Genomic DNA, 23,217 nt, shown 5'->3' with positions numbered 1-23,217 from the left:
GTGTGAGTTTGTCAAAAAATATGTCCTGCTGATCCTAAACGAGAATTAAATCAATTGTTTTGTGAGTAGTTCTTTGCCATTAGGTCAGAGCTTTTTTTGTAGAACATTTTAGTTTCTTTAAATAAACGTTTGCCAGAAGAGTGTTGGATTTGTTTGTTAATTTAGAATAGTTTCATGATAACATGAACATTTGGCATTTCTTATATGGCGAGTACATCTATTTCTTAGTGTTGTATAGGTAATCCAATCGGGGAGGTTGTTTGTTGTTTTTGCATTATTCCAGGAGAAATCTCTAGTTTCATCAACTCAGAAATGTTTGGATCAAACCATGGTTTGAAAATCACCCTTAATTCTGAATTTGTTTCAGGTGGCATGTTTGTAAAAAAAAAATGCATGAATTGGTTCTTAAAATATAGCAGTTGTTATACGGCTGTGTGCAGAATATGCTCGCGAATAATGAAGTCACCACGACATTCAAACTATGCTGAGATTCCTCTTGTGTTTGCTGTTTCATACACCGTTTCACATATTACGTTCTTGCGTATGATGGCAGCAGCAATATGCTCAGGAGCTCGATGCCAATGTCGAGGTCTGCTGGCCACGTCGAGAGGGCTTCAGGAGAGAGTCCGTGTAGTTTTGCTGTTTCTCATTCTCCGTTGGAGGAGCGCGGCCTGCAGTGGGTTTACTGTATGGTCCGTAGGATGGGCTACATGTATCTCTGTGTATCTCTATGTGTCTCCTTCTATCTTCATGAGTAACTGTGGGTTTAAGATATGGTCCATAGTTTGGGTTGTATGCCCGCAATTGAACTATTGTGGCTTGTCTTTAATGTCCTATTCATGAAGGAGATGTGCGCAGCGGCCCGTTGATGTACTGATGTGGTTGATGGTTCCACCGGTGTCTTCGAGAAGGAAAATAAAAGCTAGGAGATGTTGCGATGTTTGGGTGTCGAATGAGGCCTTTATTTTTTTAACATCACGTGTTTGGCCTACGCGTGATTGTGTGACTATTAAATCGCCTACCTCAGATAAAGTGCCTTAAATTGGTGTTGGCTGTCGCTCGACTGGGGGCCGTCCATAAATGACGTCACACGATTTTTGACGATTTTTACCCCCCCCCCCCTAGTCACACGGCGTCACAAAAAGTCAAACCCCCCCTCAAATATGACGTCACAAAGCTCTGCCCCCCCCCAAATAAAACGTGCTTCAAATCGCTTTAAATTATTGCCATTGTAGTGCGTATTTGATGTTGTAGAAGAAAACATGTATTAAAAAGTCTATTTAAGTAGAACGTGTTAACTATATTTATTTAAGTTGCGAATTTTGATGTGATGTCACATTTCTCAACCCCCCCCCCCCCCCTTCGTCACACATCGTAACAAATGTCTGACCCCCCCCCCCCCTAGGTGCGTGACGTCATTTATGGACGGCACCCTGTGCCAAATCTGCTCCCACCCCTGTAGGGTAGACAGCTGTGCCACTCGCTGCGAGAGCGGTTGTGGCCGCTCAGCTGTTGCCAGACACGCGTCACTCACAACTCTCGTTGCACTTGCTGCTGACCCACAGGCTCAGCGGGCCTCGGGCCGTGGCTGCTTCTCTACAACCACCATACAGTGGAACCTCGGTATACGTCGTTAATTCGTTCCAGAAGGTAGGACTTATACCGAAAATGACGTATACCAAACGAATTTTTCCCATAAGACATAAAGGGAAAGGAAATAATCCGTTCCAGAGGAAAATAAATGATATTTTATATGGCATATTATACATTAATAGGGTTGTATAAAATAATTTAGACAACAATTACTAAAATGCATACAGAAGCCACGTTACCGCGCTGTTGCCTGCTGCGCTGGTCACGTGGCGTGCCTCAACCACGCACGTCGCGCGCGCCTCGACCCGGAGCTCCACCCTCCATGGGGGCAGCCCCCCACGCCCCCCGCCCCTCTCCCCCACGTCCCCCGCCCCTCTCCCCCACGCCACCTCGCCCCTCTCGCTTTGTCTCAGTCGTGAACGAGGCGTAGACGGGTACTGTACACGGTGACTCATCCCGACCCATACAAGTTCTAGCAAACGCGTCGTATCCCAAGACATTTTTCTCTCTCGAAAAAACACGACGTATACCAAATTCGACGTATTCCAAAGCGGTTGTATACCGAGGTTCCACTGTAGTTGCCATTGTGCTTCTCCTCCGCGTGGCTGATGTTGATGGAGAGCAACAGCTGTGATTGTACATCGAGGTGGTTGATGAGCCAGCACGATTATTTTGCTGCTCTGAATGTCCACGGAATAAACCGCTTCGTTGTCATGTCATTTGTGGCCATGCCCCTTCTGAAAAAGAAGCTAATAGCTCAGTGGGCTTTATCTGGTAAGATAAAACATAGTTGACTTTTATTTGTATATTGTTTTAATGTGATTAGTTTATCTTCCCTAGACTTTACACTCGTATCGTGTGTTTTTTACTGTTTGTTGTTAGTTGTTACTGTTTGTTATAACGTTCTGACCTGCTCCTGCTGGACACCTTTGAACAAGAACCGTAAAGCTCATCGAATTTCTCCAATTTAAATACAGATTCTGGTTCTGATTGCATCAGGAGTAGCGGAGTGGTGAATCATCATCGCTGTGATGATGTCTCCTTCACAGCAGCTATGATTTATGCGTGCAGTGACTGGGCAGAGTGCATGGGGGCTCTGTCTGTGATTACATTGAATTGCTCGATGCAGTCGTGGTCATCACGGAACACAGACATTTTCCATGTTTGATGAACTAGTTCTACAGGTAGGAACAACAGTTCCACACTGCCCACCAGGGATTATTTGTCTGTCGTGCATAGCCCCTCCCAAACATGTACGCTCCCGGATTAGTTGAAGTGCGTCACGTGACCGCGAGCTTTCTGGCGTGAACGAATGCGCTGTCCAACCAAGTTCCTACCTGCCCACTCCGAAGGAACGTGCTTTATGAATAAAACAACACAACCTATAGACCAATCAACTTATGTAAACCATTTAAACAAATGAAAACGGCACCAAAATAAGCACAAATACAATGTTTATTTAGTAAAGTGAAAGTCAGAGTATGCAATGTTTGAAACATATAATTATACGGTCGGCTACGTACGATACGAAAGAAGTTCAACATGCATACATTTACAACAGATGCCCCAGATCAAAAAACGTGATATGATCAGAGTGATCACGGCAGATGCATTTGTTTGTGAGCTTATAGCAATGAAGCACGGGTATCTGTGAACGATGAAAAACTGTCACATTCTGTAGATGTTTGCAAATCCGACCTTCACACACAACCGTCTGAACCTGAGTCCCCAGGGAGTCGGATATCCGACGGTTATCCTCAAATGTGCAAGCTCGCAATGCGTGCCAGAGACGTTTTCGACATAAAAGCCTCCAAAATGGATGTTGACGGTGTTTTTAAAAGCACATGTCAAGGACACAGTAGGCATATACGGTACTGCATTTATAAGTTGCACTCATTAAAGTTGTCTAACAGTAACTCATTGCAAACACTACACATTTTAAGACCAGATTTTGAATCATGTCATACCCGCTACACTTAAGTAACAATGTACAAGAATTCAACTATTATTCATTTTTGGGTGGCATGGTGTTACGCACAGTGGTAACACTTGTGTCTAACAGCAAGAAGGGTCTTGGTTCGATTCCCATCTCGGGCACCTTTCTGTGTGGAGTTGGTATGTTCTCCCCCTGTTCTGTGTGGGTTTCCTGCCAATAGCTAAAGGCACGCAATGTAACTTGTATTGGGCAAACATCCCAATGCTGAAGAATGGCCTACAGATGACCCACATAAACAAAACTTGCTCCCTACTCCGTAAGCTTGGCAGGATCATCCCGAACAAGAGTCCTGGTACGCAGTGAGGCTTTCCTGCATAAACAAACGTCATAATAATGATGATGATATAGATAGCAGTATGTGTGTGTGTGTAAGCGCATTATGATTGCCCAGGCAGATGAGTGTAGATCTCGGAGTTGTGCCCTTTCCCCCGGAGTGGGCAGTAATGGGGCTCCTCCCCTGCATCCTGGCACAGGAGGAGACAAGTCACACCGCGTGCGGTTACAGCCGTCACTCACACACACACAGATCCCACTTGGCTGCTCGTTACCGTTACGACAGCAGGTGTGACTGCAGTCCCCCCGCTATTACATTCCTTACAACGTACATAGACTACAAGATAGGAGAATGTAAAGCACTAGCACCAATACGTGTAATTCTATCTGTAGTTTCCCATTGTCAGTCAAACTATTTTCTATCGTCCCCTTATTCGTGAATCCTGTTGTCTGTGTGACTCAATAACTCAGCCGCTTCTTTGCTGAATCTTTGTAAATGCATGGACGCACACACGCACGTACCTACAGCTTATACGAGTGTGTACGAGCTATATGCGTCAATTCCACCGGGTATGAGATAAATGCTATCTCCGTCATTTCCGTCATCTGCCATTAGAGGGTCGGCTGGCGTCATTCCGCCGAGATGAAGAGGGAAGAGTCTTTGGGAAAATACAAAGAGGAAGGAAAATAATGAGGATGCTTGATAATGTTCAAGAAGGAAGGAAGGACGTAGGGACAGATAAAGACAGCAGCATAAGATAGAAGAACGTAGAGGACATAATTGTGCCTTAGACCTGTCTACGGACAGAACAATGAATAAATGAATGAACTCTGCCACACACTTACATCGTAGGCATGGCGCAGAGTGCTCATCGATTGTGACGCCCCTCCACTATGGCATCGTTGGGGATCTGCTAGAGGTAGGGTCAGAGAGCCATTGATAGGACATGTATGGAATCCGTTAAGGTTGAGACAGATGTACACGGTGATGAAGGGGAAGTGACAAGGCGCAGATGGAAGTTATTTGGGAATGTTGGGGCGGGCCCCCGGGTGCATCTGTCCCCTGGGTTTGTGTCGTGCATAGCAGCATGGAATGCGATTCTGCGGCAGTGGTGGCCTCTGGGCCTGTGGTCAGCATCTGTGTTCAGGGCCGAAGTCGCACTCACCGAAGCGTGTCCCTGTGCAGAGAGCTTGCCGAGTCCTTGCAGTTTCGATATCAATGACAGGCATTCTGTTTTGAGAACATTCAGAGCAATATTAAGTACTTTTGGTTTTATCTGAACAATTAAACGTGCAGGTTTTTTTTTACATTTGCGGCCTCCTTTCGTCAAGCAGGCAGTGGATGACGATGCTTTAATAACAAGTTCCATGGCCTTGTCGATTCGTGAATTGAATTATTTTTGTCATCGATGTGTGATTATGCAGAGTAAACTGTATATTTGATCAAGAATCCAAGAATCCACACCAGATACAAACAGAATTTGCCCCTTTGCTCAGAAATTGGCAAAAAAGCAAACTGACCACGAATCCCTACGAGCTGCGAACTGCGCCTATCCTCTCTCAAAGCTAGCTGTGGAAATCCCACGTTCATATGGAGGTGGTGAGGCGCTTGATAGAACCACTGTTAACATTACAGACCGGTGCTCAGGAGACCGGTAGCACGAATCAACTTCAAACAGCACTTGAACTCATAACCTTCTTTTTGAGGTAAAATTTCCTTTTAAACTGGTAAAATAACACACATATCCAGCAATGGTAGAGTTATGTAAGCTTCCACTTCCATGGTGAACTGGATGGATGCGTTTTGCGAGTTGAGATGATTTAGAATTTCATTAAGTGTATCTTTGCCGTGTGGCCAGACCACCAATGTGTCATCCACATATCTAAACCAAGCAGAGGGTTCTAGTGTGCTTGGGCAACAGACAAATTTATATTTGTAATGTTTCAGTACTGCAAATTGAAAGCAATATTTTGGTAACAAGTTACTTTTTGGGGGTGATTTTACTTTTTTAAGTAATTATATTCATGTATATTCCCCAACACTTGTGTTGTTGCCGATGTGCACAATAAATTATCACTTTGGTGGCATTACGGTACCATAGAGCTGGTCAGAGCAACCTTGAGCAAAGGAGGATTTACGATTGTAGTAAAAGATAAGCCCGCACACTGGGGCGGAATTGGGTTATACATTGAAGATGGATATTTCTCTCTGTTAAATCTCTGCTACTTGTACTCCCAATTCTCTCACCAGTCTCCCCAAATGTCGTACTTCACGAACATCATTTCCACATTAACAAACGTGTTCCATCATCCTGGGTCCCATCCCCACAACAATCGTCTCTCTGTCAAGCATGATTTTCACGCTACTACCTATGCCATACATTTTACGTGCATAATTATGCTACAATGTGTATATGCTGTATATATGTAGTCACCAAACACTGCCTACTTATAGTGATGCCAATGTAATAGTTTTCCTTACCATTTTTTTTCTTGACCAGTTGGAAGATTACCACGACCAACACTGTTATCAAAACAGCCATCATTGCAAGAGAGATGAAAAATAGCATCTTGTATTGCTTGAATATGTTGCCAAGTTCAGTGCCTTGAGTTGTGTTTGAGTTCTCACAGCCAGAAGGACCTAAGCTGGCCACCTCTGAGATGCATCTTGATGGATTCGTGGTGACATTTCCAACTGGTTCGGTCCCTGTGAGCGTTAGTCACAACATTAAAGACACCACTGAGCTAGGAACAATGAAGGCCGCTCTGATCGTGTGACTCCACACCACCCTCATCATTCTAAGTCGACAGATGAGGCACTGAAGAGTTTAAAGTGTATTGTCATGCGAACAAAAGTTATAAAAGACGTTGGCCAACCGAAGGTATGTCACTCGTTTTAAATATTGTATGTGTAAACTCTTGTGAAACGTTTTGTATCAAAAACAAATCTAGAAAATAGTTACATTTGAATAATTGAGTCTTAATATTTCAGATTTTTTTAAATACACATTTACACTCCTGTATACATGAGTATTCTACAGTATATCTAATACATTCGAATTACTAGCATCGTGTAACGCAATGTCTATTGTCAGCAGCACATGCGACAAATACTTTTTTAAATGCAATAGAGAGAACATTATTCGCAATTACAGTTAATAATTAGCCATTGTTAAAACTTATTTTAGTGTTTGCTAGACCGGTTACCACTGATGTTTACCTTTTTCCCTTATGATGAGTTGAAATTCTAATTTTTGCATGAGTTGGAGTTGGTTACTATTTACCAGGCAGAAGTATATCCCAGCATCTTCCACGAGTATCGTGGGTATCAGCAGCGAGAAAGGTGTTGGCCATGCAAATGCGGATCACACGGTATCACCCACACGCTCACAACCAAATATCCAAAAGGGCATTCTCCGGTGTCCATGCAGTTGCTCTGAAGTCGTTTTGCTCCATGTCACCGTCCGTGTATCGTACACCACGACTCTCCTCCGCGTCACCTCTTCAAGGAGCCATCATCAACACCGCAGGGCAGCACAACCTGATCTCCTTCAGTCACAAATATGTCCTGGGTTTCGTTTGCGGTGCCTAGGAGTGGCGGGACATGGGGTGGGGGTGGAGAGATAGATAAGGGGACAGTCGGAGAGAGCAAGGGTTGGGGAAAAAAGCAAAAACCACATTCGTTATCTTGACAGCATCGAGTCAACACGCGGATATCAGTGGTGGATCGAATGGGTGGCGATCTAAAAACTGGTATTTTATTTATATTTAGCAGAGAAAATACATTTAGCATGTATTATTATTAATGTCGGGCTCTAAAAGCTTGCAATATTGGGACCACTCTACCATTAGGAAGTTTTGTGAGCCACATCTGAACCATATGTTGATGTTTAAGCTTATATAATTATTTTTTAACATCGTACATTTTTCTAAATGTACACGTGTACATTTATTTATTTAGTGCTCTGTCCGAAGAAAAATCAAATGCACAATCATTAGCTCCATTTTCGCTATAAACGGCATCGTGTGGAGTGATTGTGAATGAGAGTGCAATGTGAAATCACCGTAACATTTCCAGCTTATGCGATAACAAACGCAACTGATATGCATATTAATCTTATCGGTAGAACTGCAATTACGTGATGTTATTAACCAGACTTGACAGTTAAATAATAAAAGATGCACGTGACATGTGCAATACGAGTGGACTCACAGTGCCACAATAATGTCGGCAAATTATATTACTAAACGTCATTCTCAATTTGCGGTGCCGTGCAGTACAACCCTGGCTGCACCAGGTCTCAAAAGGGCTGCTCATTTGCGTGTCGCAACACACACTTATTGTGTGGTATTGATCCTGGTTATTCAAACATTCCTGATGGCAGGCAGTAACTTAAGAGTAGAGGCCCACGCCGTGCGATGTTATCAATTTGTACAACTACGGCGAGAATATTTAAGGTTACTGCGCGATTTCGTGTTACGTCTTCACGGGGGCTTCGTCTCCGGATTTACTGGGGGCCCTGGGAATGTGTAATTTACACCAGTGGCTCGGGCGGGGCAGCCAAAAAGAAGCGAGCACCACCACCCCGACTACAAAGGGAGTCGGGAGACACGTGACGTCACTCGAGATGAGGCATATTGTGTGCGGGCTTCATCGTTCAAATGTTGTCAATTTAGAAAAGTTACCCGCAGGTCACTCAACTGAAATGACACATAGCGACATCGCCCGTTGCAGCCAAACGACTGCTATGTCTGTGAAACATAGCGCCTTACTTCGTGATAGCCTTGCCGCTATAAGAATAGCGTGATTACCAATCTATCATATTATTTTCTAGGCGGAGGAGGCTGTGTCTGCAACTTGTTGACCCTTTGCCGTTGAGAAGTATCGGGCATCGGCGGAAAAGTAAATTTAAAAGAAAATATAAAGGGCAGTAAAAACCTGTGAAGACAGAGTAAGTGGTTGCGGTGCTAGTGTCGATATATTTAGTGCAGAGGTTTGACAGACGTGAGTGCAGTGGTTCTTCTTAACCTGCGGTGCACGCACCGTCAGGGGTGCGAGATGCCCTTTCTCTGGGTGCGAGGCATGGCCAGATAAATCATCGAAAAGACAAATTAAGCACGGTCACATACGTATGTCATCAAAATTATGTACTTATTAACGTTATATATTTTTGTACGATTGAGAACCAAAGGGGTGCAAGGTTGCAGTAAAGGTTAAGAACCACTGCGTTAGAGGAACTGCTTAACAATGTTGCCGAGTAGGGAAAGGTCGTCATAAAGCAAAGGGGGCATAAGTGTCGTGCAGCTTTAAAGGGATGCGTTTATCAATCATTCCAGGGAGAGTGCTTATCAGGAGTTTTGTTGAAAAGCTTAAAAGGAAATAGATGTGTAAGAGAAACCAATGTAGATATCCAGTAAGGTTTATGGTGATTAAAATCTCCATCGCTGGAGTAAAAATTGGCTTTGCACGTGTTTTTTTGCCAATTTAAATATTATACAAAGCCATCATTATTACATTTATAGTTGTACATTGACACCGTTTCAGCAGTCCTGCCATGGCATAATCCCATCCAGCGCATGACGGTGGCCATTCAGGTTCCAATTCGTCTGACGACCGCGATCCTTCTAAATGGCTTTTAGCATTCATAAACATTTCTTATTGAGGCCTTGGTTTGTGATGAAGGCATCAATTTCCACTGCCTTTTCGCAATCTGTGAAGGCCAGGCATCGTGGTTTTTGATATTCAAGTCTTTCACAGAATCCGATTGCCAGGATGTATGTGGTCGAGAGTAGAAACAGGTTTCCCTAATTGGATTGCTCCAGTGATTGGTTGGCCTCAACGTTGTCCATTATTTTGTTCCCCATGATATTGGTGAACAATTTTCATGTGTGTGCGAGGACGACACTGGGCCTGTAATTCTTCAAATAAATTTGTCTCTCTCCATTTCAAAATGGAATGATAATTTGGGCATCATTTTATTCTTGAGGCATTACATGTATGTGTACAGGTAGTATTCGACTTACGAATACCCCGCCTTACGTACATCCTCACTTACGAACCAGTTTCCGTAACATAGACTCAAAACGCGAAATCGCACTTGTCCAGCGGAGCGATCCTCCGTGAGATGTAATGAGTCAGCCTTGCGCGGTGTGTGTGTGTGTGCGTGCACGCACATGTGTGTGTGTGGTTGTGTGTGTGTGCGTGCGCGTGTGTGTGGAGCGGTAGCGTAGCAGTTAGCGCACTACGCTACGAACCCGGCCACCCGAGTTCGATTCCCGCTCACGGCCACGAACACCAGTGACGATTATCTGAACCGGTCCTGGGCCTCCCCTAGGTCGACTCAGCCTTAAATGAGTACCTGGTGTGGTGTGTAAAAACATCGCCACTGGGGAGACAAAGGCGGTCGGGCGTGGAGTTGGCCACCGACCCCCTCGTGTGCTGTGCCGGCCTTCATAGGTGCTCGCTAACAGCACTTGCCCCAACAGTCTGTAAAGGCTATAAGGGGGATCTCGGTCTTTTTTTGTGTGTGTGTCCCTTACCTCATGCTTGTGTGTGGAGCGGTAGTGCAATGGTTATCACGCTGCACTACCAACCCGGCTACCCGAGTTCGATTCCCGCTCTCACAACCAACACCTGTGACGATTATTTGAATGGGTCCTGGGCCTCCCCTAGGTCGACTCAGCCTCAAACGAATACCTGGTGCGGTGTGTAAACATCGCCACTGGAGAGTCAAAGGCGGCCGGGCGTGGTGTTGGCCACCCGGCCTTCATAGGAGCTGTTCGCTAACAGCACTTGCCCCAACAGCCTGTGAAGGCTACACAGGGGATCTTTGTTGGGTGTGCGTGACTCATTGCGCTCCTTCCGACAAGCAAGTCAGCATCAGGACTCACGGTAAGTGAATATGAAAAAGATTTTTTCTATTTCTGTGACTTTATTTTATATTTAATTTGCTATCCATATTCTTTACAGCATTACATGGAAATGTACACCTTATTGTTTATGAGTTTAACAATGCTTCCCTTTTTTGTTGAACCATATCGCATATGTATAACTGGCCGTATGTGTATTTAAATACAGTATGTTATTTTGTTACGACTTGCGAACGGGTCTCAGGAACAAAACCAGTTCGTAAGTCGAGGACTGCCTGGAAATCTCTCGTAAGCAGGTCTCTGCTAATTTCGCTGCTTCTTTGATGGCGTCAAGTTATTTCATCCGGTCCAGGAGATTTCTCTTTTCTGCAAATATAACACCAGGTACTGGAAACATCCTTCTATCGATGGCGATCGAAATGATGAAGACAATGTTCAAGACTACGAAGACGAAAGTGGATCGAGTAATTATTTAGTTGTGCATCCTTGATTTAGCCAATGGCGATGTCCTAATCAATAGCGATGTCCAGTATCATTGAATCTCAAGTCATTCTGTACAATGACAAGTCCTGAAGTGGCTCTGCATCTCTTGCGAGAGGAGCCACAATGCCTTGAGAAGGACATCTACATGGGAGGTGACGCAGGTCAAACTCAAAGCTAGACCACGCCAGGACACAGACAACACACACACATTAATGCTGTTGCACGTGCAATTAAATTATTTGCAATGATCCACACGCTGTCATCCATTAGATGTTATGCATTAATTTTAAATACCATCCAACTTAAAACGCAAGTATGGAAGCACAAACTTACCTTTTGAAATTAACACAAACGCCACAAGTGCAGCATATCCCAGGAACAACATATTGCATGAATCTGAAAAGAAATCAAGCGACGTTTTTTAAATAACGTCAACACAACAAATTTATATTTAATTAATTAACGTACGGATAACAGTAGAAACGCACATTAGTTAAATTCAAATAACACAACTGTTTAAAACTCAACAATTTTTTTTATTTAACCAGGTAAGTCCCACTAAATCATATAGTTCTTATGTGAGAAGCGACCTGGCCACAAATGATAGCTGGACGAAGTGCCTTATCACGTGGACATTTATAGTAGCCACATACTCTAAACGCATGGTAGCAGCAGTAACGCACATTACGTTAATACAGTATTGAAATAAACAATACCTTGACATGTAATGAATATTACAACAAACCTTCCTCATACACATTTACAGTTATCCTATATGATTATAATGATTAATTATGAATTGATTTTAGAGTGTTTTTCTTTGTATTCCTGCAATTGCCTCCAGCAGCTGCTCTTATTCAGACGGCAAGGTTTAATATCGCGATGGGTCCCTGGCTCAGGGCAGCCACAGTGGTGTCATTGGCAGCACTCTCTTCTATTCTTGCGCATAATGGCAATTTGTTCACGAGCTAAATGCCAATGGCGAAGTCCGCTAGCCACGAGGTAACTTCAGTAGAGAGCGCACTGGACTTGCGATCTTAGAGGTCGCTGGTTCGATTCCATCTCTATTTAGCAGGTAAGGCCCACTGAGCTCTATAGCTGTTTTTTAGAAGCGACCTGGCCACGAATTATAACTCAGCAAACTGGCTTACCATGTGGACATTTATAGCAGCCAAATAATCTAAATGCATGTTTCTAAATGTGGAGAGAAAACCCGGAGGACCCGGAGAAAAATCCATGCGAACACTGGGAGAGAGACACGCAAACTCCAAATATTGAGCAGGTGTCAGGGTCAGGCGAGGAAGTTAACATCTCACGACCGTGGCGCCTACTTGGAACAATGGGGACATTTTCTTGAATACCTTCTGCCTCTGTCTATCTGGCAGTATAAATGGGCACACGACAGTGAGTGATTAACAGGTTGCGTGTGGTGGGGTAAATTGTGGGTACGCCCACCTCTTCCAAAACGTGTGGTCAGCGTTGAAGAGTAGACCAAATACTCTCTAGATCTCCTAGTGGGATGCCCTTCCCACAGCAGTGGCTTGAGCGAGCAATTGCAGGACTGCACCTTTACCTGTTTAACCCAAACTCATCCCCCTTGACACACGAATGCATTCGACGCTTCGAGGCTCAAGCCAATATCAGTCACAAGAATAGCTCATCCTTATTCGTCCCTTCCCCACCGCTGCCCTCGTCCGCGTGGATGCAGGGGCAGCAGAAGTCGTTCCTGGAGTGTCATCATCACCGCCTCGCATTTACAATCTACCATCTCCACCATAGACACCTCATCCATGAGCCACGAGTCAACGACCCCTACCTGTCTATCCCATCCCCTCCCTCACCCGCCCACTCTACCTACTCGACGCCAATTAAGCACTCTAAACCCAGACACCCCAATGTCATCTACATCTCACCTACAACCGAATTCTCCCCCACTCGCCACCTTCCAGCCACTTCCCACCCAGAACACCGTCCTGACTGCCATATCAAAATAGGACTGTGGAATGGCCGTTCTATCTCTAATAAATCCGCCTAGACCCTTGACGCCTTCCACCTCGACGCTCTCGCACTCAGCGAAACCTGGATATTTCCACTCAATGTTGCCACTTCTGCCGCTCTAACCACCTCCTCCTCCACCTTTGTCCACACACCTCGGTTAGCTGCAAAAGGCGGTTGTGGTATTGGTCTCCTCACTCGTCCTATTTGGCTCCTCCACTCCCCCCCCCCCCATTCACCTCCTCCCCTTCCATCTCAATTCCCTTCATTCGTTTCCCTCATTCCATCTATCTGCTTATCATCTATCATCTTCCTGGTCCAACTTCTTTGTTCATTGATAATCTCGAATGCATTTTTCCTCCTTCCCCCACCTACCCCACCCATTCACTCTTCTGGGTGATTGTAATCCTAATCTCAGCGCTCTCCTTATTGCTTCCTTCCTCCCCCTTGTCAATTCACTCAATCTCCACCTTTATCTACCCCTACTCATTCCTCTGGTAATATTCTTGACCTCATTTTCACCTCCGGTTGTCAAGCATCCCCTACCACTGCATCTCCTTGTCCCTCCTCCATTTAAATTCTACCTTTATCTCACCATCTCTCTTCCCTCTGCCCCCCCCCCCCCATGTCACTCCGCCCCCAGCTCTGCCCATCCAATCCTCCGTCGTAATCCCCACTGCCTCTCAACAAGTTATCTAATATCTAGCGTTTCTTCTCTCCTGCTCGTTATATCTGGCTTCAGTTCCCTTCATCCAAACTCAGCATCCACCTCCCTCTCCTATGCATTTTCTTTCTCCCTGATTCCCTGGCTCCCCTCGATCCCCTTTTACGCAAGCCTCGTCAACCCTAGATCAATCCCTCCCCTCCCCCAGTGAAAACGACGGCTCTTGCGCAAAGCAGAAAGGATTCTGAAATCGGCTCGCTTATCCAACAACCTGGCTTCGTATCATTCGCTCCTATCCCACGTTTTATCCGACTTACAACAAGCCAAATAAGATTATTTTAGAGCCCTCACCAAGCCAAATAAGATTATGTCAGAGCCCTCAATAAGCCAAATAAGATTCTTTTCTATCCCTCAACAAGCCAAACAAGATTATTTCCGAGCCCTCAACAAGCCAAATAAGATTATTTCCTAGCCCTCAATAAGCCAAGCAAGATTATTTCCGAGCCCTCAACAAGCCAAATAAGATTATTTCCTAGCCCTCAACAAGCCAAGCAAGATTATTTCCGAGCCCTCATCTCTTTTCTCGCTCCCCATCCATGTCAACTTTTTAAAACTCTCAACAACCTTCACCACTCTCCTGTTCTATCCCCGGTATCGTCTGTCCCTTCCGCAATTGATTTTGATAACTTTTTCACTTCCAAAACCGACTTCATACTTTACTCTTTTCCGTCTCCCTCCCCCACTGTCTTATTCTTCAATCTTTCCCCCCATGCACGTTAATCCGACTCTACTTTCTCGTATTTTACTCCAACCATCACTTCTGAACTATCCTCCATAGTCTCTAAAACCCACCCTAGGCCCTATCCGCTTCTCCCTCATACCCCATCTCCTCCCTCTGATTCTCCCCTACCTCGTTACCCTCTTCAATTCCTCCCTTTCCCTGTACATATCAAAACTACCATCATTGCTCTTCTCTTAAAACAACTATCTCTGGATACTTCTTGCCCTGAGAACGATCGGCCTATTTCCCTTCTCCCCTTCTTTTCTAAACTTATTGAATGCCTGGTCCATTCCCGCATCACTCAGTACATTTCTTCTTACTATCTATACCCACAATTCAAATCCAGGTTCTGTTACTTGTATTCCATGGGAATGGCCCTACTTGCGGTATTTGTCAGAATAATTTGTCAAAACTCTGCTCATGTCAGTCTTATATTCTCATTCTACAGTTGACCATCCCCCTCTCTCCTCTACCCTGTCCTCTCTCGGTATTTCGGGTATCCATCTTTCCTGGTTTCACTCCTATTTCCCCTGACGCACCTCAACCAATGTCATCAAACCACGTCACCTCTCCCCAACCCCCCCCCCCCGTCACTGTTGGTGTCCCCCAAGGTGGTCCGCTACCTTTTCTGTCTCTACGTCTCTCCACTCGAATCCCTCTTCTCATCATTCAACCTTCGCCATAATTTCTTTGCTGATGGCGCTAATATGTTCTTCATCCTTCCCGTCTATCATTCCCCGCCCTTGGTTCTCACATTTCTACCTGCCTTATCCAGTCTTGGATGTCCCAGCACTTTCTCTCCATCAATTCTTCCAAAACCTAAATAATTTTCTTTCCTGCTTCCCTGTCCTATCTCCTTTCATCTTGTCTCCCTTACCCCTGTATCGTCTGGCCGTAATTTTGGCGTCATCTTTGACTCCTCTCTTTCTCTCTCCATCTATCCGATCACATTATCTGCCACTACCCGTTCCTGCCGCTATCACCTGTAAAACTATCGCAAAGTCCGCCCCCTCATCTCAAATACGGCGGTACAACTTCTAATTCACGACCTCATCTTCACTCGACTCGATTACAGCAACTCCCTCATGCTCGGTCTTCCTTCCTACGTATTTAAACCACATCAACAAATATAAAATTCCGCTGCCCGGATCGTCTGTTATCTCCCCTAACCACTACCACACATCATAATCATAATCTTAATTTATCCTGGAGGAATCCGATGAGCTATGAAGCTCTTTTTTTCATAGATTCGCAGTACATCACCTCTCCTCGTCCAGCTACTCTGGCTTCCCGTCTATTATCGTTACCTTTTCAAATTCCTCGCCCTCGTTTACAAATCTTTCCATGGTCTCGCCCCAGCGTATCTCGCTTCCCTCGTTTCATTCTACACTCCTCGCCCTCTCCGTTCACAATCCCAGCTGTCTCTGTTCCCCCTCCTCCCTGTGCCCAATCATCATTCCCTTTCATATTCTATGGGTCTTTCGGTGAAGCCACAGATAGGTACAAATTAATAAAAGTAATAAATATAAAAGAAACAAAGAACTATGACGTTTCGATCACAACACAAGCGATCGTCATCATTACACTGGAACAAACTGCCCCTCCACGTCAAACAATCAGCCTCACTCACGAATCAATCATTCTTCCCTTAAATCCCGCACTGATTATCCTTCGCTTACCCAAACTCTCCTTCCCCGTCACTGACTCTATCCCTCTTGCCAACTACCATCCTCACCAACTCATCTCACCGCAGTATTCTGCTGTACAAATTAATATATCTATGTTACACGCCTTGGTTAAGGCGATATATGAAGGGCGTTTAAGCATTCACGATACCACCAAACCTGCGGTATCGTACTGTGCAGGCAAAATGCATAGCTTAACAAGAACAAGCAAATACCGCGACAACACAATTCACAAAGCTCACCTGCTACCTGCAATCGTCGACACGATGAGAGCACAACGACAACAAACGAGTGCGTTGACGACGGTGGACGTCAAGAGGAGGGAACGGGGTGAGTGGCCAGGCTCTCACCTTGGAGGAGCCGAGACGAAGTGAGAACAACGGCAGCTTCTGTTAGCCGCGTGCGAGCAGCGCGGTTCACGACTCCTCCACACGCGGACCCCCCACCCCCAAACTCCGCACCGTTCGCTACCAGCACTGGGACCGCCCGGCAGGTGGCCGTTGTTGACTCGAGATAAAGCGACTGATGCTAATTCGTGTGGCATTTTATAAGCCCATGGAAACTTTGATAAAGCTAACCGCAGTCTTTTTTTCCATTTTGTGATGCAAACTTTCCAGTGTTGCACAGTTTTCATTTCAGTAACATTTAATAAAAAAAAACATTAAGAATGTTAAATAACTGTGATTGAAGAGTGTTTTAACTGGCTCAATGTCAGGATTATGCGCACTTCATTTTTTGTCAATGCATTAACACATTTCGACTACTAAAAATGTACATTTGAACGTATTGGCAGTACACCAGTGCACGTTATATATGAAAAATTTTTGCAAGCATGATTTATTTTGTTTCTTTTCCTGAAATTCGCAACCCCGGTCAGGAAATCTTGCGGGGTGGTGCGTCAAAATCAGTTCTCGTGATGTCGAAGCAGTCGGTAGACGAATATTATGAGGAGCTGAACACGAAGCTTCACAGTCTGCTGCCGTGGAGCAGCACGCAACCTGATGACGACTGGCTGGCTCCGTGTTCCAAGGGCAGATTTGACTCCTCGTGCCCTAGACTTGGTCGGACGATTCCTCGATTCAACGGATCCAAAATCAATGGTCAATGTTCACCTTTTTTTAAGTCTCAGTAAACTTAATAAACCTTTTAATCGCGTCAAACTTGGAGACAGGGTCAGTTAAACACTGATAAAACAGATTTGCCGATTACAATTTAGATTTTATACTTTTTTTATGGGGACCGGTGTACCACCAATACGTCCATTTACCTTTTCACCGTTAAGCCTCTTCATACCAAAGCATACATCAGCATTCATCATCACCCATGCAGTATCAGCGGATGGATGAAGGCCGACAGACACAAAAATCATCCCTCATGATCCTGTGATGCCGCAATCCATTTCACTCCTGCACATGAACCTGTCTCCTTGTTCCACCTTCAAATGTAGCTATTCTTTTTGGCGCGTTTACCCCTTTGGCTGCCATTCCATCACTAGTCTCGTCCATCAGCCATCGTCTCTTCGAGTGATCTGAATTGTTCCAGCCCACTGACTTAACAGTCGACGTGGCGTCTCTAATTTGTCTTTTTATGACCGCACGTTCCTTTTTCCATCTCGTGCAATTCCCAGCATGCATCACTTTATGCCCACTATTCAGCTTTAGCTCCCTCTTATTTAGAAATGCCCTTGCTTCTAACTAGAGGCCGACCGAAATTCGGTTTTGGTTTTGGTTTCGGTGCCAAAAGTTGGCAAATGGCCTCTTTCGGCATACTTTCGGTTTCGGCCGAAAGTCAATTTTAACTTTCGGTCTGGTTTCGGTTTCGGCCAAAACTGATATTGACTTTCGGTCGTCATTCGTCAACCGAAGATCTATTTTTAGAATATAACGCTAGTGCTACGTTTATCACTCTGCCTATCGGCCGGTCAGTCGGCGCTAGGCAATCCGATGCGATAGGCTGCAAACACACACACGTCAGCAGCAGCAGCTTGGGAGCGAGGTTACAGCCGCAACCATGGTCTGCTAATGTATATGTAGGGGTGTTAGAGAGAGAGCCGTTATGCATGGCAGCTTATGGGAAACAAACACAGTGGGCGGGGCTACGTGAGTGCACGGGGGGGGTGCTCTCAACGACGTCCGCACCAGGCAGCCCGGGGCCCCACCCCTCAGCGGGGGTGGAGTATAAAGGGGGATGTGTCAGAGGGCTCGGGGCAGAATGTTTAAGTAAACTCTTGAAGACCGAAGACTGCCTAGCTAGTGCCCTGGACTCCCCTGGGACGCCGCCCTTGTCAGGGCCGCGCAAGACCGAGCCAGCGGCGTGGTCCCGTGAACCAGAGCCAGGACTCTGGGACTCCGGGTACCGTAGCCCGACTGACCAGTGTCGGGCCAGACAGCCTCCCCTAGCCCAGTAATTGGAGGATTAGGAGGCAGGCTAGGGGTAGCTAGCCGTGTGTTCCCAGCTATCCGGGTGAGGGGGCCGATACCCCCTCCAGTACTGTATGTCCCCAGTGACTGTTGTGAAATAAATACGTGTGCCTCTACTCCGGTGTGCACGCGTCCTCAACGGTACTACATCTGGTGACAGAAGTGAACTAATACGAACATGGACACGCGCCGAACAGCTCGGGCCGGGGTGCAGGAGGCGGAGGACACCGCGGGAAGTGCGGTGCCAGAGACGGCTGATGGGCGCAACGAGCAGCCGGGGCCGAATGCATCCTTACCGGGGCATCGGGAGGAAGGGGAGTCGCCATCCGACGGACTTCGGCTGGCGCACGCGAGGCTGGCGGAGCTGCTGTATGCTGCTGCCGCCACACTCGAGAGCATCACTCGGCTGGGGGCTGCTGGACCGCCGCGGGGCGAGGACGGCCGACGACCGTTGCGCCTTCCCGCCATTTCTACTGACTTCAACTTCGAATCTCCCGCCATCGCCGCAGCAGCTGCCGAAGGCGTGGCCAGCCTCAACTTGGGGTCCGACATCGACCTCGCAGGGGCTGCCGCGTCATCACCAACGGACGGAGCGTCACCATCAGCGCGACAGGCGATTCCATCTGTCGTTCGTGCCGACGCTCAGCCGAGTTGCGGGGACAGCAAAGCGCGGGCCTCCACGGCGATCGCTGCGCTACACCAAAGGCTGCCCCCGCTGAAAGAGTTTGTAGCTGAGGAGGGCGACTGGGGGGGGTTCTAGCGGCGCTTCCTCGCGCGCCAAGAAATGGCGGGGTGGTCGGACGCCGAAGCCCTCTGCACGCTGCCGGCGCTCCTCGACGGCGACGCCCTCGCCGCTCTTACGTCGGCACCGAGGGACAAGCGCTCCACTCTTCAGATGGCGCTGCAGTTGCTGGCTGGGGTCTACGGACCTTCGGCGGAATGCAGACAGCGATTTTACGACCGCCAGCGGGGAGCAAAGGAGTCGCCCCTCGCCTACCGTACGAGCCTTCTGGCGTTGGCAAAGACGGCCTTCCCTCGTATGGATGACCAAGGCGTGGACGCGATGGTCACTGAGAAAATTCTTCTGCTGGCGGACGACCTGGACATCGCCATCGTCGCACAGGAAGACACGGAGATGGGTTCCCTCCAGGCGGCGCGGCTCCTCCACGCTAACCTCCTGTCACAGCGACGGAAGGCCAGCAGGGCAGCGGCCGGGCGTACGGTGGCTGCCGTCACCCCCGAGACGGAGGAAGTCTACGCCGCCGACTTCCGACAGCAGCAGAGGGTGGGAGTACGGGCGGGCCGGGATGGGTCGGGCCGCTCCGACCGTCCGTCATCACCGCCTGCGCTCCCGCGCTGCTATAACTGCGGCATCCGGGGCCACGTCGCCTCGGGGTGCCGCTCTCCTCGACAGCGGGGGACGACGCCTCGCCGGGACGCCGGCCCTCCTCCTCCTTCCAAGCTCCATCAACATGACCCGGCGAGTCGCGGCACCCCACATGTTTGGCCAAAGCACACACCCGTTACACACAAGCACACCGCAACGAACGGGGGGCCAACATTGCGCACCGTCGGGCCAACACGCACCACTATGGGGACCCAAATCGAACCCAGGCAGTGGTCCGTGTTGGCCCATCGCGTTGTGGCTGCGTCGTCGGGGTCGTCGGCCGTAGTAGGGCACATTGACGGGGTCGAAGTGCGTATCCTCGTTGATACAGGAGCGTCGGCGACTATCATTTCGGAACTCATATACAACATTCTCCCTGTCCAGAGTCGTCCTTTGCTACCGGTTAATGTCCCATTCTACGCTGCTAACGGGGGTTCATTGGGTATCATGGGTCAGATTCGCGCACAAATTTCGATCGGTGATATTAAATTGTCCGGCCCGATTTTTGTTTCCTCCTCGCTGGCGGTTCCGTGCCTGCTGGGGACGGACTTCTTGGGCAAAATGCCAATTCGGATTTTGATTGATCAAGGTTGCATTGAGCTCCCGTCGGGACGACGGATGGAGTTTTTGCCTTCCCCTACTGCGGTTCGGTCGGCGTTCGCGACGGTACCGGCGTTTGTCGTTCAAATGGTTCGCGTGCCGCCGGGGGCACAAATGTTGGTGCCCCTAAAACTTCGCAGGCCCTTCGCTAAGGGTGTTGGGGACCAGGGTGTCCTGCTGGGGCCATCTAGGGCCGGGGTTAGCGGGCCGCATTTAATTCCCGCCCAGACCATCGTAAGGGGGGACGGGGACCCTTTCATCGCGGTCCTCAATGTGGGGTCGCAGGCCGTGGTAATTCCTCAAGGGACCGTGCTTGCTCACGCAACGCCAGTGCCCTGCGAGGAACCTGTCGCCAATCACGTTGGTACTGCCACTCTGCCGCTTCCACATTCGGACACCGATGAAGGGTGGATTGAGGCGCTTTGTGCGGGATCGACGGACCTGTCGGATGTAGAGCGTCAAAAACTTAGGACACTCCTGCGCGAATTTGCCGACGTGTTCAGTCAGAACAAATTCGATTTAGGCTGTACCCATTTGCTGCGTCACCATATTGATATGGGTGACAGCGCGCCCATACGCCAAAACCCCTTCCGGCTGAGTCCCGCCGAAAAGGACCATGTCAAATCGGCTGTTGATGACATGTTAGCCGCCGACATCATTTCTCCCTCTACCAGCCCGTGGGGGGTGCCGATCGTTCTGGTTAAGAAACAGGATGGATCGTTGCGGTTTTGCGTAGATTTTCGCCGCCTCAACAAAATTTCCGTTGCTGACGCATACCCGCTTCCCCGTATTGACGAATCGCTGGACGCCTTGGCGGGGGCGCGATTCTTCTCCACATTGGATTTGCTTTCGGGATTCTGGCAGCTTCCTCTGGATAATGAATCTAAGCCTAAAACTGCATTCCGTACACCACATGGTCTCTTCCAATTTAACCGGTTGCCGATGGGATTACACTCGGCGCCGGCGACTTTCCAGCGATTGATGGAATTGGTTTTGGCTGGATTGCAGTGGGATTCGTGTTTAATCTATTTGGATGACGTTATCGTCTTTAGCAGAACATTTGACGAGCATCTCCAGAGGTTGCGGGCCGTTTTCCTCAAAATGCGGGCTGCTAATTTGAAATTTAAACCCCAAAAGTGTCATTTATTGCGCGAATCGGTACGTTATTTGGGGCACATCGTTGGACGCTCGGGTATTGCTACCGATCCCGCCAAAACGCAGTGCGTCAGCTCCTGGCCGACTCCCACCTCGGTGGGAGAGGTCAGGAGCTTCGTTGGTTTCGCGTCATATTACCGACGCTTTGTCGCGGACTTTGCCACCATTGCTAAGCCCCTGCACGCTTTGACGTCAAAGGGGGTCCGCTTCCATTGGGGACAGGAGGAGGAGGCTGCGTTCCGCTCCCTTCGGGACGCTCTGGTTAATGCCCCTCCCCTGGTTTATCTCGATTTTTCAAAACCCTTTGTGCTCGATACCGACGCGAGCAACACAGGTATTGGGGGCGTGCTTTCCCAGGTGGTTGAGGGCGTGGAACGGGTGGTCGCGTACGGTAGTCGAGTGTTGTCTCCAGCGGAGCAACGATATTGTGTCACAGCATTTCACCGTCCGTACAGACCATGCGGCGCTACAGTACGCCCTGCGAGTCCAACAACCATCGGGACAATTGTCTCGATGGCTGGAGGTTCTCCAGGATTTTGATTTTGAGACCACGTACCGTAAGGGCGTTCGCCACACCAACGCGGACGCTCTGTCGCGCATGCCAACCACCCCCGAATGCGCATGCCTCCTGGGGTCGGGTCGGTGCAGGCATCCTGGTGAAATGCCTGTTCCGGTCTTGGCGGCTGCTGGCGACGCAGCGTCAATGACGAATTCCATCGCACAACAGGGATCTGATTCCCTGTTGGGGTTGCCTGCCACGGAATGGGGGCGTTTGCAAATGGAAGATACCTCCCTCCTTGCGTTGCGCCGCTGCGTCGGGGACCGGGGGCGGGGGAGGGGTGATGCCGACGCATGGGAAATGCTCGGTGGGTTGTTAATGCATTGGGACGGGAAATCCCATCGACACCGGCTGGTGGTCCCTTCGGGGTTACGGGGTAGGGTGGTGTGGGCCGCTCACGAGCGCCTCCTCCACCTGGGAACCCAAAAGACCCTGGCCTTGCTCCAACTTGATTTTTTTTGGACGGGCATGCCAAGGGATGTCGGGGATCTGTTAGGGTCGTGCCCTAGGTGTGCGCAGCGGAAACCACCAGCGAGGGAGTCGAACCCGCCCCTGCAGTCTATCAGGGTCTCCCGAGTGAACGAACTTGTCGCGCTGGATATTCTGGGACCGTTCCCCGCCACCCCCAGGGGAAATAGATATTTGTTAACCGGGGTGGAGTACTTCACGCGCTGGCCTATGGCCTGGCCCCTGGCCAACCAGTCGGCAGCAGCCATCGTGGAGGCCTTTGTCCAGGGATATGTCCTTGACAAAGGT

The 23,217-nt window shown here is 48.1% G+C and overlaps 1 long non-coding RNA gene across 3 annotated transcripts; it reads right to left on the bottom strand.

Moving 5' to 3' along the window:
- Window positions 1-3,030: 3,030 nt before the first annotated feature.
- Window positions 3,031-16,801, bottom strand: LOC144732365 (uncharacterized). Of its 3 annotated transcripts, none has more exons than XR_013588189.1 (5): window positions 16,691-16,801; window positions 11,549-11,611; window positions 6,345-7,450; window positions 5,029-5,093; window positions 3,031-4,053 (listed from the first exon to the last, which is right to left on the bottom strand). It is a non-coding gene; the product is annotated as an uncharacterized LOC144732365 (long non-coding RNA). The 3 variants fall into 3 exon arrangements; XR_013588188.1 differs by having other exon boundaries at window positions 16,583-16,703; XR_013588190.1 differs by lacking the exon at window positions 16,691-16,801 and adding an exon at window positions 16,590-16,690.
- Window positions 16,802-23,217: the final 6,416 nt, after the last annotated feature.

The sequence above is a fragment of the Lampetra planeri genome, chromosome 42, assembly GCF_965212315.1.
Source record: "Lampetra planeri chromosome 42, kcLamPlan1.2.h2, whole genome shotgun sequence".
Classification (NCBI taxonomy): Eukaryota; Metazoa; Chordata; class Hyperoartia; order Petromyzontiformes; family Petromyzontidae; genus Lampetra; species Lampetra planeri.
Note: the sequence above shows the minus strand (reverse complement) of the source record. Positions and strands in the feature narration are given on the sequence as shown.